Source organism: Aedes albopictus, chromosome 3, assembly GCF_035046485.1.
Source record: "Aedes albopictus strain Foshan chromosome 3, AalbF5, whole genome shotgun sequence".
NCBI lineage: Eukaryota > Metazoa > Arthropoda > Insecta > Diptera > Culicidae > Aedes > Aedes albopictus.
Window position 1 is genome coordinate 118482156 of NC_085138.1, and position 16396 is coordinate 118498551.

The following is a 16396-nucleotide window of genomic DNA, read 5'->3' on the forward strand; positions in this document are numbered from 1 at the left end:
ATTCTAATATCAATGTAAGTTCCTCTTCAATGTGTTCATTACAAGCACACTTTTCACAAGCAATTTTCATTTCACAACAATTCAATGGGATGCGCCCTAGGATGCGCCACTATAGGAACCAATGTTCAATGTCCATAATAGGAACCGTGTACCTATAGTTGGTGCAAGTGATTTATTAGCAAAAACTGAAATAAACAATGGTTTTTACATTTCTCCGTGCAAATTTAAGTGAAAAACTACCGATCAACGTTTTTAAACTTTTTGTTTTGTGGTATTAATTATTTTATTCAATTATTTTACTACAAGGAGCTACTAATAGCACCACTATTGGTACGTTTACCCTAACTATCAATCCCTCCCTACCAACAAAACTCCTTCCCGTGATAACTGTGGAAGGTCCAGTAGTACACACAACCTCTAGTAGCAACAGTTGTCGAACTAACATTCCTTCCCTTCCCCGGTAGACGTGGCCAGCGCCGTTATTGACCCAATAAAGTTTGAGCTTTCGAAACGTGTACATTGAGGATGGTGGCAAATCCCAAGCCCCAACCTATCGGTTCTCTGTGCAATTTCGCTAGCTCAGGTCAATCACGGAGTAGTAACTACGAAGTGTACGATCACCAATGCTCATGCTCATGCTTGCTGCTGGTGTTTTGGTGACTTCCAGATTTTGAATAAAACTAAGTTTACCAACTTTACTTTGCATATAATCAAAAATCCCACCATCTGAGGTTAGGTTAGGGATCCATGTATGTACTAACTCTTCGAAGACTGGAAAGTGCTAGTACGTAAGGAACATACTAGAATCCTTATTACTGAACACTTGCTCCATTATTGGAATGGTATTGCTGCTAATGTTCAACCCTGGTTTTAAACTTCTTACTGGGGAAAATTTAGCGGTACAAGGGTGACGCTAGGTTTCCTATGCATGGCCAATTATCAAATGTATCAAAATCGATACTTTATTGCCCTTCAATGGCAATTGAGTAATGCGACACTACACTAAGAATACGGGTAATGTCACAATAGATCTAAAAGCTGGTCGCAGTAACAGGCCCACAGGAATAAAAAAAAATAAACAGAAAAGAGTATAAATAATCCTCAGATGAATATATAGAAGAATTTCTGACGGATTCTCTGGAGGAGCCACTGGAGGAATTCCTACGAAAAAAACCGTTTTTGAAGAAATCACTGCTTAAGTTTTTAAAGGAACTCTCGGTGTACTGAAGAAGTTTATGAAGATATTCCCTTGAAAAAATGGACTTGACCTTGAGTAATTTCTTGAGAAATCCGTGGAAGATTTTCTGAAATAATTCCTGGAGGAGTTTGTAAAACAATTTAGTAGTTTTTTTTAGAAGGAATCATTTAAGGTGTCATGATGCATCACTTAGCTTTCAAACGACTTTTAGTTTTTCAATGATTGTTTGCCTCGCGTTTATGAAGTAATAAAAAAAACTGTCAAGTCTGCAGCAACGCAGCTGAAAAAGTATCATCGTAATCACTGCGAGTGAGCATGTAGGATGATACTTTTTCATACGAATATTCGCTTTGGTGGCAGAGAATTATCACTTTGAAATTTCGAGCCATATATCCAACATGGCTGCCAATGCTGATGATGCCGTAAAAACCCTTAAAGGTTTCCGTAGGAAATCCTTGAAGAAATTTCTGGAAAAACTGCCATAGAATTTTCTGAAATAATCCTGAAAGATGTCTTAAAGAATCCCCGAAGGAAACCTCAAATAAATGTTTGAAAAGATTCTAGGATCCTGATTTTCTGAAGGAATCCGTTGATTTTTTTTTCTCAACAATCATCGTAGGTAATTCGTGGGGCAATCTTTGCAAGATCCACTTATGGACAAACATATTGGAGCCTCATTTCCACATTGCACTAGAATCTCAAATGCACAAATAGCAAGATGAATGTAGAATACTTAGTTTGCACACTTGTCACAAGCTTAAAATAAGAAGAATCTGGTGCACTGTTCAAAATTTGGACCACAGATACACAACTAGTTGATGAACTTACAGTAAAAATTTGGGAATATTTGATGCACTTTTCAAAAAGTTACAGCTAGTTGAACATTTTGTGAAAGTGAAAATTTTGTCTGTCCCGATCATTTTGTCTATCCCCTGTAGGTAATGTATTAATTCTAGAAAAAAGGAATGACAGGATTTGATTCTCTAAAAATAATCATTTTATTTGGCCTTTCATCTCATGGATAAAGCACATGTTTTTGATTTTTTTTTTTTCACGAATATATTATTTTTAAGAATGTTCATGGCATAAGTTGATTAATGCTTTCAAAAAATTTTTCTACTGAATTTTAGAGCGATTGTTAAAAATGCAAAAGAGGTAATATTTTAGGAACCCTTTTTTTGATGCTTCTACAAAATACGCTTACGCAAAAAATACATAAAGAAAAAAACGCATTTTTTTCTAATTGGGCATGTTCTTTAATTTATTGACGAAGCAGTTCCTTCACAGAACATGATTTTATTGCCTTTGAAGATATTTAGAAAAGAGTATCAAAGTTCAACCACAAAGTAGTGGTTTTATAGAATAGTCCATTTTCTACATGTTGAAGATTTTTCTATCTAGAATAAGATTTGTTTTAAGTCGTTGTTAAGTGAGATCCCAGACAACCAGTAATCGTGTGAGATGTTGCATAAGATGATAAAGTGGAGACCATATGCATGCATGCCTCCATTTAGGCACATGTCAAATGTACGGATGTTGCCTTACAGAATTTTATACCTTCCAGATTTTTCACCGCACAAATTTAAATTGCTACATATTATTTTAACGCTCAAATATCTAAAAAAACAGCTTTTCGTACAGATTGATTTTTTGTGTGGTGTAATTAATCAACCATGTTTTCAATAATCTATATAAATAAAAATGGAATGGTGTTTGTATGTCACGAATAGGCTCTGGAACGGGTCAACGGATCTACACCATTCTTTCAGTGTTTCATTCGTACAGGGCTCCGACGTGTTCGTACGAAAAAATAATTGGGAAAATCGACCAGAAACGCACCGAAAACGAAAAAGTTTGAAATTACATTTTGCGGGGCATTTTTCTGTAGGGCTGCATGTCAAAAAACACAGTAGGCAGGCAGAACGACGTTTGCCGGGACAGCTAGTACTGAATATTTTCCTTTTTTTTTCATGCTGTTCCAATCCGAAACGAAAAGACCAACTACTTGGAGATGGAGCATCCTAAACATTTGCAAATTATTTCCGATACACTCCTCAGGTGCAAAAGTTTCATGGTCGACCATCTCGGGATTTTAACGAGATTGTCCGTAATGAACCCATGGAAAAAAATCGTAAAAGATTGTTTGGAAGAAATTTTTGGAGGATTTTCTAAAGAAAAGGTATGCAACAATTTCAGAGGCGATACATCGCAAAACTTTGTAAAGGAGCTCTTCTGGAGGAATTTTTAAAGCAACTACTAGAAGATTTTGTGACAGATTTTCTTTTAGGTTCTCTTGAGATGTTTTAAAGATATATCATAGCGAAAGTCTGAAAGAAATCCCATTCTCTTAGGGAGAATAAGGTACACCGGGGCAAGTTGAAACGGGTGGGGCAAGATGAAACACGAAGTTTTGAAATAGATTTCAATACAAATTTGGAAATTTGTCTTTCGCTAAAAGATCGTTTGAATCAAAAACTGTGTGTTATGGCGATCAAACTGTTTATCATCATTAGAAAACATCATGTTAACCCGCTGTTTCATCTTGCCCCACCCGTTTCAACTTGCCCCGGTGTACCTTCCTCGAAAAGTTTCTAAAACAATCCCTAGGGGAGTTTCTGGAGGAACTCCTGGATGAATTGCAGAACAAATATCTGGAAAGATATTTCCCAGTGAAAATCAGAATGATTTGTAGAAAAAAAAATCCTTTCATAAATTTCTGAAGAATCTATTTAGGTGAATTCATGAAGGAATCTCCGGAGGAACTCCACAGAAGTTCTATGTTTAATTTTCGAAGCAAGCCATTAAATGTTTAGAAGAGAGCTTTTTAATTCCCCTGTGAAATTTCTTTTAGAAACTTTAGAATACTTGAGGAAATTCTTAGGCAATCCCTGCACACTGTTTCCAAAGGTCCAATTTCATGATCAAAATTATTGTGGGCGAGAAAAAATGATTTTATAGGGCTATTACACAGCGCAACATTTTTTTGTCTCAAGAGTAAACTTATGTGTCTCCGAAGGATTTTGGGCCGCTGAATCCGAATCCGGGCTCAGATTTTCTCTAACACGTCACAATTTTGAGCTGTACCTCAATTTATAGGGCAAAATTTGCGATTTTGGGCTTTTTTAACTGCAAGCCATTAAGCTTGGAAATATTTTTTTTAAGCAATCAAAAGGTTAATTGGTCAATTAACATCTAAATTCACGACTCATGCAAAATATTTCGTTTTACCTAATCAAATTTGATAGATTTAAGCATTTTATGTAAGTATGAAAACTTGCATGCAACTTTTGGAGGGTGACTTGTATGGGAAATATCGTACCTAACATAAATCGCTTAAAACTATCAAATTCGATTTGGTAAAACAAAGTATTTTGCATTAGTCGTTAATTTAGATGTTAATTGATCAAATAACCTTTTAATTGCTTTAAAAAATATTTCCTTCCTTAATGGCTTGCAGTCAAAAAAGCCCAAAATCGCATATTTTGCCCTATAAATTGAGGTATAGCTCAAAATTGTGACGTGTTAGAGCAAATCTGAGCCCGGATTCGGATTCAGCGGCCCAAAATCCTTCGGAGACACATAAGTTTGCTCTTGAGACAGACACAAAGTAAATTTTTGTTACGCTGTGTTATCTTCGAAGAAGTTGTTTGGTATTATTTGGTATGGTTACCATTTAAAAATCTCGGGCAAAAACACTTATAAAAAAAATCTCTTTAACTGTAGAGCTAAAAATACTGAAACGATTTCAATGAAAAATTTTCGGTTTGTTAAGTACGTATGTACAAGTATTGTGTATAAATTTCATTCAATATGATCAAACCGTTTGAATGTTCTAGAGGTTTAACACAATAGTACTACACTGTCAAAGTATAAAAACCAGGACAGTGTTGCCAGTTCTACGTTCAAAATAGTGCACACTTATTTTACAATGATAAAAAATGCCCAAATTTTAAAATTTTTTTTTTTTTTGAATTGTAAAAAAAGTTTCGATTCCAAATATAATGAAACTTTTACCACTTTTTATGCCTTACTTGGAGAACTAACAGTCAAATTTTCATACGTTTTAATGAGCTAACAACAAAGTTCTAGCCTAAATAGTTTTTAAAATATATGCCCAAAGTTTCCGAAATCATATTTTATTGTATCGACAATATGTGTGCCAATACTAAACCGTTTTTGATGAAATATGTATGGTAATAACTTCACATAGAGAGACGAACCAGCCAAGGGCTGAAAGTCTCTGTAATAAAGCTAAATCAATTAAAATCAATCAACTTTACATAGTATGCAATTCCTGGTTCAAAAAATCATCCATTTTTGTGCACGCAATCAAAAGTTACACAATATTATCTATGTGTCTCACTTTTTTCGAGTCTAGTTTTTATGTCTTCAGCAAAGTTGTAGAAAATGTCATTATGAGAAAATGTGCCGATCAAACTTGTGAACGACTACATAAAATCAGTTCATTCGTTGTAACTATTTTCCGACATTTTTATGAATTTAAAATTATGAATAGGTACAAAGTTATTTAATTTGACAAAATGCGTATTTGAACTGAAACCGGATACATTGTAGCTTCAATAGTTTTATAGATATTTTATAAAAATATGTTCAAAAATTGCCTTTTTCACAGTTTTTTTTTAACATTTACAGTGGCAAAATGGGGCAAGATTTTTAAGTGAATATGAAACAAGTTTAGAATGACATCAGTTTTTTTTTTGCGAGCGGTCGTTTGTCACCGACGATGGTCACCCATCGTTCGTTCCGTTTGTGGTTCAGAATCTCCCACAAAATGACCACGTAGTTTATGGACAGCCCCAAAGAGCAATCCTTGGAGAAATAAAAAAAATCTGGAAGAATTTCTGAAAATTAATTTGAAAGATTTCTGAAAACCCCACGTAAGAGTTTCTGTAAAAAATCTCTGATGGTTCTAAGGGAATCCCTGGAGAAATTTCTGAATAAATATCCAGAGGAATTTTCTAAAACATCCTTGCCTACACGAGTTTCTAAGAAAATCCCTGAAAAAAAAATATGAAGAAATTCGTGAACAAATTGCTGAAGCAATAACTGCAGATTAAAAAAAATGTGAATTAGTGAGAGAAACTCGGAGAAATTATATATGAAACATCGTTAGCAGCTCTCGGAAGATTTTTCACAATAATCTTCCAGAAACTTTTCGAATAAATCTCAGAGCAAAAGTTGGAAATATTCTCTAGAGGATTTTTTTTTTTCAAGGTTTTCTAATAAAATCCTTCGAGAAATTGCCGAAGAAATTTTCAGATCAATTTCTCAAAGAATCCGTAACGAAACTATTGGTATACAGTAATGTTCCGATTTTATCACGGCCTCCGCACGTCGGTCCTTCATTTTTCATCAATTTTCTGTTACATTTAAGAGCAAGTGTTTCCCCTCTTCTTTAAGGTGAATGTTGAAGACGCGATTGGCAACGTTAAAAATATTTAAAATGCGTGTAGATTTTGTAGAATATTTAGAAGTATTTTTGAAAAGGGGCGTGTTAAAATCACTAATTATAAATTAATATTTTTTTAACAATTCAGAACAGAAGGAATTCCTAAAAAAAATTCTGATGGAATTTAAAAATAAAATAAAAAAACACTCAAATGATTTTCTGTGTTTTTTTTTTTCATTTTTTATTTTATAAATATATTGAGAAATTTTGGAAGCAATCAATGCAAGATTCAAAAAATATTTTTTCTGAGGAATCCTTGGTATTATTTCTGAATGAATCCTTTAAGGATTGTTTGAGAGAATTCGTTATTAAATGTCTGGTGAAATTACTAATGAAATTTCCGATAAACATTTCGGAAAGTTCTCTGAAAAATCCCCGGAATTTTTTTAACGAATCTTCTGAGGATTTCCTGAGGCAATGTATCAAAAAGAATTTATGATCTAATCCCTAAAGTTTAACTCACAATGGTTTTTAGCATGTATGGGGTACAAAAAATAAAACTCATCAAGGGAAAGGTTTTTTTTCGTACACCAATGTGAGTTAATTTCACATAACGATATGAAGTGCTTACTAAGTGAAGTACTTATAAGCATTTGAGAAATTATTAAGAAATAATTGGTCCTTTTCTGATAAAAATTGTGATACAGTATAATTAATTTCAAACAACATTTCACACATTTTTATTTTTGTTTATTTTTTAGTTTTTCAAATCGCTGTAACTTAAGTACGATTAAATGTAGGAAAAACTATGCATAGTTTTTTTTCATTGAACCTGTACGCAGAATATGTTTTCTTCAAAAATTGCTTGCCTTTTGCTTATTTTAAAAATCGAAGAAAAATAAAAAAATGAAAATAATAGTTACAACATTTATCCAACCTGGGCTTCTAAGCAAATTCTGAGGCTAGAAGTCAGAATTTGAATTAGATGTCATATTCTAACATAAATCCGCAATGAATATTACTCTCAGTGTATATTTTTGTTCTTACATGTAGTCCTTCAAACACCCTCAATCATCTTTGAAGACATCATTTCAATCAGAAAAAAAACGTTTGGAAGCAGAAAATTAGGTAATTTTCATATGCCCTATTCAAAAGTTGAAGGAAAACTGGTTGTGTTGACGTAAAAATAAATGATTCACGAAATCTTGGGCATGACATTGAAATTGAAAAATGAGGGGCCCAGAATCAAAGGGGTGTAAGTGACCATTTTGTCAATTTTGGGCTGAGCATATCAAAAAATTCTTCAGATTTCAAGCTTTCAGGAACTTTTTTAAGATTGTCATTGTGATGATTAGAAAAATTACAATAAATCTTAGAAAATTGGGTCGATTTTGAAACTTTATACATTTTGTATGGGATGAAAAATTGGTGAAAAACTTTAAACCTCATTTACTCAAAAGTAGGTTTTTGTCACTTACACCCCTTTGCTTCTAACCCGCTCAAATATCATGCTTTGAACAGGAAATGCTCTACAGCTACCTATCCGGTATGTAGAAATCCATTGCAATGTCCAGAATCATTTCAGTATTTTGTTTTAAACTTTTCTCATAATACATAGAAACCTACAAAATCATTTCAGAGATATCCCTTACATATCACTTCTAAATTTTGTTATGACTTTCTCATATTTTTCTGAAAAAATCTCAACATGTAATTCAAATTGTTGTAAAAAATTCTGCCCAGTTGAATTCCACTTAACCATTCAATAAATCCGTCAATTTATAATTCAATTAAAAAAAATCAAAATTTAGGTTCCTATTTCACTTCTATTCCAACTTGTTTCCTATTCCATTTTTTATTCTCAGAACTGTTTCTGAGAAATACAAAATTTCTCTCAACAACAAACAATCAATCATGACGCACCTCCAAAATGGTCGACCATCTCGGACCCCTTAGTTTCTATTTCACATCTGGCGGCCGGATTGTATCATCCGTCCCAGACAGGGTGACGCTATATACCTATCTAACATCTTGCCAATAATATCGTCACATGATGATGACTGGTGTCACAGCCGCGCCACCACCGGCCAATATCTAGTAGCTCCGGGTCGGGTGCCCGTGTTTCCACAGACGCGCTAAAATTCGATCATCCGTTTCTGTCCCATCTTTCCAGCCGCGGTTGCGGCATCACTTCTTTGAAGCCCATTTAGCAACTACAGCTACACCTCTAAACTCGACGACTTTATTGCCTTCCCAAGAAAATCTCCAGCTTGTTGCGAATTACGGCGTGGTGGCCTCATTTAGCACAGCCAATCATCGCATTGGCGAAGGAGAGCACAGAAAAATAGTTTATCTGCCTAGTTGTGGGATCAGCTTCCCATTTTGATCTCGGACGTGATAGAATGGGCTAGGTACGAAGGCGATGTCGCCGAGCTGTCTCCTAGTTTTAACTGCGGCTTTTTTTTCTCTCCCAAGTCTGCTTTTAGTTTTGTAGGCGTTTAAGTAGAAAATCGTGTAAGTCTCGCTTCGAAGGTATATCCAGCTGGGCAATCGAAACCACTTCAAATGTCTTCGCACGTGATACATTTCGAAATTTCGAGCAACTTTTTAGTGGGTTTTTGAAAGTTTGCGTGACATCAGTTTTTTTGCGAGCGGTCGTTTGTCACCGACGATGGTCACCCATCGTTCGTTCCGTTTGTGGTTGGATGGCAACAGCTGGATGAATTTGGTCTTCTCGATGGGACAACATTGATTTATGGCATTCGATTTGTCAACTTTTGTAATATTTACATTTTATTTAACCTTGCGTGTGTTTCTGATTTGGAAGTGGTGGCCTTTGTGGTTTCGTAACGAGAACATCTTTTCAGGAAATTTTGTTGTTAAAATACATTTCACATATCAAGCACCAACCAGAAATAGTTTACTATACACTAAAGAGGTAGACACCCATTCAGGTAACCTTCCCTATGCATCACGTTGGGAATAGATCGCTGATTGCTCTAAGTTTCTCACTGAGTATACTGAGTAGGGGAGACTGAGGAGACTTGATCCCTGGGGAGACTTGTTCCCCCCATATTTGCTCGGAATCAAAAACATTTTTCTTTTAGCATAATTTTTCCAAAACTACTCCTGGACAAACAATTATTTTTGGGTTACAAGTGATTTCGATTGTACATTGCATTATTTTTTAACGGCTGATGGTTTGTTTTCAGTCCTTCAGAAATCTTTTAGGTGATTCTTTCAAACTTATTTATCCAAATAAGGTTGCTGTTAACATATGTCATTTTATTCAGCTTAGTATACACAACAGTGACATGGGGAGACTTGATCCCTCGAGGATTACACACACATTATACATGTGAAAAATAAAATTCTATTCGGAAGCCTCTATTTACTTGAAATTCTAGTCTATTCAATAATAAAATGTGTCAGATAATTATAACTTTAGTACAAACCAAGAAAAGGGGGATCAAGTCTCCCCATTTTGAAAATACGGCATATCCTTAAAAATTTAAGGAAATCTTACAATATCAAACACTCCATATTCATCGAAAATACAAGAAAACTCGAAAAGAAAATGAACAGGAAGACTTTGGAATATACGGATATACTGTGTATTTAGAGCAATCATTAATTTAAGGTTGATTCAAAGTGGAAATGGGCAATTCTGCGACTGCTCTAAGAATATACCAGTATATTTTGATTCTAATAACACAAGTTTACAAAATAAAACGAAAGTCGTGAACTTCTGTCAACGACCAAAATTTTTGAAGCACAATTTAGTGCTGATTTCGAAACCGACCTTCAAAAAATTTTAAGTAGAACAGTTTTTGAGTTTTAGCTCAAAATCGAGTTTTGTAACTTTTCAAAATATGTAATTTACTAAAATTCAAATATATTGCGTTTTGTTCAACCAATTTTAAATCTTTTTCCATAAATTAAAAGCTGAATACAATACCATTCGATCATCTGAATACAGGTTCTGCATCAGATTGATGAAATTCAAGATATTGGCGGGTTTTAGGGACGATCTTCTTAAATTTTAGCAAAATTTTTAAATTTTTTTGAAGAAATGTATTTTTTTAAATAAGAAAAAAAACATTAGCATTAGCATTAAGCAAGTCGCACAAATTCGTAGGTGGTACAGCCCTGGATCGCTGTTATGAGGGTTTCATCCTTCCTGTCCGTTACCAAAGCACAAAGATTTGGGACTAATCTCTGACTCTTAGACAAGATTGAAGCAATCCTCCAACGGTCGAGTGCTGTCCTGGCCACGTCCTTGCGACAGCTGAGGGATGGGAAAGGAAGATTAGTTGGACACCTATGAAAGTACATAGAGACCTCTACATTCTTTCAGGCCTAGGCGTCACGGGAATTTGGGTGTTAGTGGAAGGGTGAAATTCAAAAGAAACGTTTGGTCAACGTGCACACAATATTTTTGGTTGATGCCTGGTTCCTTTTCCAAATTGATCCTTGTTGGGTGTTCGATTTTAAATCTGAAATAGAGAAGGGAAATTATAGAATTGTCTGAATCTTCCTATATGATAAGGCAGATTTACCTGAATCCTGCTGAAATAAAACTTTTATAAGTAGTAAATAATAAGACAGAACGCAAAAATAGAGCAAATTATATCCAAAAATTGATCCTGCTATGATCAAATATTTCTTTCTGGAAACAGCCAGATCAAAATTTAAGTTTGAATGCTATGATTTCCATAAATTACATAGAACATTCTGAAGGTTTTAAATTGATAGATAAATAAACTTATTCTTGAAATTGCTTTTCAAGTACAATAAACCTGTTAATATACCCATTTTATTTGTTATGATGTTTGCTTCTATCATTTTTTTGCGTATTATAGTGTATGAGTTAAATTATAAGAGTGAATTAATCAGATATATTTAGAAGCTACTTGAATGTAAAACTATTTGCTTGAAAACGGACATATGTGTTAAGCTATTGTTTTTTGTTTGCTTTTTATGTGTACATGTTTGAAAAAATAGTATGTATAACTAAGGTATTAATTGAATGCTATTTTTGTTTTGTGGTAGTTTCGGATTGCATCTGTGTATGAATTGATAATTGTTGAATTATTTGCATGGTTGGTTTTGGTAAAATTCTTTAGATTAAATAGCCACAGGAATGCTCCATTGATTAAGGACAGACTTGTTAGAGTCCCAAAATGGCCGCCACAATGGCCGACTTTGGCACCTACTCTCGATTTCGAGGGCACAAATCTCTTCGTAAACAAAACCAGTGCACCTGAGCTTTTTATTTTAAGCTAATAACAAGTGAGCAAGAACAGAATAATAAAATACATTGTTGTTTGATGCTTGCTTCTTGAGATTTGTGCGTCTGAAGTTTCGATGCAATGTTGAAGCGGGATTTCAAGACGTTTGTCCTTAACATTTTTCTGAAAAAAAAAAAACTTAAACACCGTGGATACAAAAGTTTCATTTGTAGCGACCCATTTAATGCAAAAATATGCGGAAATGACAATTTGGTGCACACTAAAATCCCAAATTCCTGCTCGGTAATATTTTTTACTGAGTCTAAACTGTAAAAGTAAATTTATACTGAGGAACCAGTAAACTGCTATGAAAATAACCGATGTCTGTGATTAATTTTACCGATTTCTCAGCGAGATAAAATATTTTTACAAACTTCAGTAATAACATATACCGATTAAGATTGTTATTGCATTACTCGGTACTTTTTGTGAGCTCCTCAACGAGCTCAGTGATTAAGAGTACCGTACAATCAGTAAAAAAGTACTGAATAATCTTCAAAACTTTTAACGAGGTCTCAGTTCCTGCCTTCCAGAGTACACGTGTAACGCCATTTGTATTTCTGAACGACAGTGTAGGGTGAGTGCGAAACGGTGATAATTGAGGAAAAACAAAGTTTCATGGACAAACAATTTGGTTGAAGGTGAAATTCAGGTAATTTTGTTAGTTTTAAACCTTCTCATCGGATTTGTAAAATGTTTTCTCTAAATTTTAGGTCAAAGAATCACTGCAGCATTCAATTGTTTTTCCTATCGCTGGAGTTCCTACACGTTCCGGAAATTAGTTCTTTTATGATGTATGATGGGGCATTGTAGCACTCCTGGTTGGACGGAGCTATATTAAGAAATCCGCATTTGGGTTTTCTTCGCATGATGGCAGCAGTGTTTTGGGTATTGTTCATATAATTTCATACCATTATAGATAAATGTTTTAGAAAAAATAACAAATCGTTCTTCATTTTAATTTTGTTGATTCCCCGGTAAAAAATAAAAAAAAATCGCAAAAAACTACTAAAGTTCTCGGTATGCAAAAAAAAAACAAAAAAAAAGTTTACTGATTACTCGGTATTCCCGTTACAAAGTATTCAGCATTTCTTTGACGAACAGCTCAGTAATTTTTGACATTTTGACAAGCATAGCATATTACCGAGTAATCGGTAGTTGATATCAATTACCGAGGTGACTACCGAGAGCTCAGCTGTTGAGATTTCGGTAATTTGATAACCGAGCCCGGTAATAAAATCTTAGTGTGTGGTCATAAAGGTTTTGCCTAAATGACGAACTTTTCAATATTTGTTAGATAAATACACAAAAACCAGAGCAGAATTATTATGTGCGTATGTGTTGCAGCATCTTTCACTAACTGGCCTCTTCTCCGAAATCAAACTGAATCGCTACAACTACACGCGGGTACGACGATGTGCACAATCAAATTGCCGACGACGACGCGGCCGATCTGAATAAAAAAAAGCGGCTAAAGCACAACACGTGTCGACACCGAAGATGACGAACCATTCAAATTATTCGGTAAATGCGAAACCTAACGAAGAAATTTAATGTTATCAAAAATAAGTGACTTGGGAACAGGGCCGTCACTCGTCGTGACGAACTAATCAATATTTGTTGAATGAATACAAAAAGCAATTTGTTTATTGTATAAAGCGTGTATTAAAATTGTTTTAATAATTTGGAACAAGCTCACCGATACATCCATCCATTTGTCCAACGATAATGTTCATCCTGACAGGCTTCACCACAGCGATTTACAAAAAAAACTGCTCCGGCTTCCTTCGGGGAACGATGACACACAAATCAATCCGAAATATAAAAAGCGATCTTATCCCACTGACACAACAGCTGCACTTGTATTTACTGGATAACAATTTGGAGGAATTGGGAGACACTGAACTTCGTTTATTTAAAATGCACTCGCACACTATAATTACACTAACGATTATCCGATAGGAATTGCCTAATTCTGGAGCTCGATTTGAATAGGTCGTATGTGCTTTCGTCGATATAAAATTCGATCAGTTTACTTTAGTAATAGTAGAAATATGGATGATATTTCAGTGGCTTTTAATGATAAAACCGAAAGACTGTTTTGTAAGGAATCGCTTGTATGTATTAATTTTGTTAAATTTTAACAGTTTTCGCCATAAGAAGCGAATCCAACTGATCGAATTTTATATCGACGAAATCACATACGACCTATTCAAATCGAGCTCCAGAATTGGTTTATAGATTTATTTTGGCAAATTTTCATCAGATAAAATGTACCGTAAATCGGCTGCACTGCTGCCGTCATCAATTTCAATGACGATTCTGATGCACTGCCAATGACAGTTGAAACGCACGAGCAGCGCTGCTTTCTAGCATGCTTGACTACACTATAAACACACTAACACATGTCACCCCATTAGGCACAGCGCATACAAAGTCGTAAACCCGGCGTGAGCGATCTCCGCTCCCCTCCAAACCCGCGCGCCCGACCCAACCATGGAAGCGACGCGCTGCTTAGCGATGATTCGATCATCTACACAGCGCACACCCCCGAAGCTAGGTCCAACGCACGGATCGGGAGAAAACCGAAGCCCCCCCCCGCTCTGGGCCTGGTGGTGACGAACATTTTCCCTGTGTCATCATTCGACATACGCGGCGCACACAAAAGCACTCGATTACACTTCACACACGCACTGATCGCACTCGCTTCTCCCATCACTAGATGTAATTGCACCTTTTCTTTACACACACATTCTGCTGCAACATCTTTTTGTTGCTTGTACGTATGATCCACTGCACGAATTCATACTAGCCTGCCTACTCTCACACGAAATTTGACGTTTGAGAGGTGTAGGCACCGCTCAAACGTCAAATTTCCTGTGAGAGCAAGCAGGCCAGCATAAATTCGTGCAGTGGACCATAGGAAACGTTTGGCAAAATATTGCTAAATAACAATACTGAATTTATCTAGTAAATTCAATTCGCTCGAACAAAACTTTACTGTCATACTTGAAAACGTATATTTATTACTCACTTTCACCCGTTTTCTATATAAATTCAGCAAAAGCATACGATATTCGCGTTTAATTTTTGGACCGATATTTATCCTCGGAGACAGAATTGTCCCCATCAGCAATTCACACTGAACTCCCCGCACACGGACTGAAAGCTGAAACTTCACGTTCCTAGCACCAACCCACCGCACACCCTATGGCAGATGGCCCAAAAAATAAATAAATTCTTGGCCGTCCGATCGAAAAGCTTCCTGACTTTTTCTGCTCATGTTCAAGGCAGCATTTTCGCATACCATTGCCGCCATTGCAACTTTCTCTGTCGTCGTTTGATCAAATATCTGAGTAGCAACCACAATACGCAACATTTTCTGTAACGCAACATTCAATTAGATGCAACACAAATACACATAAACCCATTGCCATTTTTGCACGAGACGAAAGGAAAAAAATGGCCACCTAAACACTCCACGATCAATTTGTAAAAACACTTCACGTAAAAAGGTTCTTCTGAACTTTTCTTGATAAAATTTCGACTCCTTGCACTTAACGCTACCAGACACACACAACACAAAGATTTATTTGAAACCGCGACGCGAAATAACAGAGAAAAATGCCGGACCGATACCGAAAGCACAACTAATTCCCGGCAGTGCTGCCAGTCATCCCCTTTTTTAAATAAGAAAAAAACAACTTAAAAATTCTTTCTCGACGTTTATTTGATATATCATATGTAGGCGAGTTACAGTAAAAATTTCAGCTCAATCGGAGCATTGATTACGGAGAATGAGATGTTTTAAGTGAGTGACTTTGCTTAAAAATAGAACAAAAATCGATTTCAAATCATCAACCTTGTATGGAAAGTCGAAAAAATTTCCGCTCTACTGAAATTTTTTTCCTTCGCGTTTTCGAACTCAGGGCATGATTCTACACCAAAAACAATCATCAGCTCACCGAGTTCAAAAATGCTGTAAACTAGTGTAATTGCCCATTTCCACCTCGAATCAACCTCAAGTTTACTTGTAAAGTAATGATTGCTCTAAATACATACGTACAGGGGATAGACAAAATGATCGGGACAGGCAAAATTTTCTCTTTTCAAAAAATGTTCAACTAGCTGTAACTTTTTGAAAAGCGCATCGAATATTCTCAATTTTTTACTGTATGTTCATCAACAAATATCAGTGGTCCAAATTTGGGAAAGATGGGGCCATTTTCCACGAAGTTATGAAGATTCTTGAAAAAGGTAAAACTATCCGATAGCCAACTTTGAGCTAATATATCTCCGGATTTAATGAACCGATTGCAATGAAATTTTGACCATTTATGACTTATATAATGAACTCTAGAAAACATTTGATTCAGCTTGAATTTTTTAACAAGAGAAAAAGTTATGCGATTTTTTTTCACGATTTTTTAGCAAATTGGTCTATTTTTAATATGCATTCCATTACTTTTTTAATTTGTTGGCGACTATGTTGTTACT